The following is a 2,167-nucleotide window of genomic DNA, read 5'->3' as shown; positions in this document are numbered from 1 at the left end:
AAATATGATAAACCATCTGCTTATGTTATTGTTCCTTTTTCCCAACATTTGTTTCATATTGAAATGAATCGTGCTCGTATTAAATTTCCCACTCAACTTGCTCTCTCTTACTTCCCCCCTCTTTTTCACTGGATCCCTGAGCATCCTCAGAAAAATCTTTCATTTTACATTAATATTTTGTTACAAACAAAATCTGTCCATTTCAAGCCTATTTATTGCAAGACTGAACCCGCAAAATTACTTTTTCACATTATTTACTTTGACAAAATCATCTCTGAACAAAATTGGGGAGATCATCCCACTAAGCCACGAAATCTAGCTGGTTTTGATAATATGTCCTCTTGCTACTATGATTACATAGAGGCTTGGTCTAAATTTATGCTTTTCCAGAATCCCAAATTTGACCATTCCTGGTTCATTAATTTTGATAAAGAATTCGGAGGTATTCTCCCTCTTTGGTTCTCCAAATGGTGGATGAATTTTGGACTCATCCCAGATATCCTCCCTCTCAAACTTGTTGAAGCTTTTAATACTTTCAAGAATCACTCCAGAACCGATGATCATGGTGCAAAGTTTCCTCACATTTTACATTTTTTTCAAAAAATACAAGATTCCTTGGATCCTAAAATGGCAATATGTCATTGATCGTGATAAGCTTGAATGTCATTGGTATGTTAAATGGTGGGACAAATTCCCAAAGACTGATATTATTATTGATACCGTTTCAAAATTGGCCCAAATGCCAAAAATTCAAGTTTCACCTTCCAATATTGCTTCTAAACTAGGAACTCCTAGTGTTTTCTTATCTTCTCATACTCCCAAAGAGACCACTGCTATTGTTTCCCCTACTGCTGCTACTTCCTCTGGTTCTTCAAAGAAAAAATCTTCTAAGAAAAAAAGGAAATATTAAAAGCCTTTTTGAAATCTCTGGATAACAGCTCAGATGAAGATGATGAAGAAGAATCTAAAGCATCTTCTGAAGCTACTATTGATTCCAAAAGAGAATGGTTTAGGAATTCCAATTATAGCCCTAACGATTATTTCCCTGGACTTGAGGATTTGTAATATTATTGATGCTGCTTTTTTACCTTAATTATTGAAGCTACTGATGTCTTTATTTTCCTGGATTGATGCTGCTGTTGAAGTCACTGATTGATTTACTTTTCATAATTGATGTTGCTGTTCACCATTGAAGTCTCTAATTGATTTACCTTTTACCGATTACTGATTGAATTCTTTATCTTTGCTACTTTCACTATTGACTATTTTGTCTACCAACACTAAAGTGCTGTCATTATTGCCCTACTCTACTGCTACTATTAATGAAGACATTATTATTGTTACTTTCACTATTGATTATTTTGTCTGTCAACACTACAGTGCTATGAAGAATTTACTTTTGCCATTAAATTTTACTGATGTAATTTTATTTTACCCATTGGAATTCGCCTATAAAAGGACGAACTCCCTTATTGTAGAGGTAGAAGCTTTCACCCCAGTTCTGAAATACTCTAAGCCTCTCAACCTCTCTACTTGTATCCTGCTTTGCTCCTTCACTCCTACTACTTTTCCTTGTATTCCGCCCTATTATTACTTCTGTAAGTAACCTCTGTTCCAAAAATAATAAGTTTGCAATTATTAAAATTTCGGATTATTACTCCTTTATTCACTCTAATTTCGCGCTTACTCTTAATTACTTTTATATTGCACTTCATTCCTGCAAGGTGGATTTCCGCCTGATTGCCCTATCCCTTTCATATTTACTCATTATCATTAAGACAATTTTCATTTCATTAATTATCTTTAATTAATTTTAATTCTCATTAATCTTAATTACTTCATATCATTAATGGCAAGTGCTCATACTGCCGAATCATCCTATCCATATATGGGATGATATGCAGCAATATATATATAGTGGAACATGAAGTAAATTGTGCATGAGAAATTTGCATGACAAGTAAGAAAGTTAAGATGTCTTATGTTGTGTCCTCAAGAAGTAGTTTAATCGGCCGGGACCACGCCTAATGAAGCGGAGGTCACTAGTTCAAATCCCCGTCCCCCTCTTGTGCGGACATGTCAGAAAAAAAAAAATTAAAAAAAAAATTAAAAAAAAAAGAAGATGTCTTATGTTATGATGGAAGCCGTAAACACATTATACTCATAC

Source organism: Corylus avellana, chromosome ca6, assembly GCF_901000735.1.
Source record: "Corylus avellana chromosome ca6, CavTom2PMs-1.0".
Lineage (NCBI taxonomy): Eukaryota > Viridiplantae > Streptophyta > Magnoliopsida > Fagales > Betulaceae > Corylus > Corylus avellana.
Note: the sequence above shows the minus strand (reverse complement) of the source record.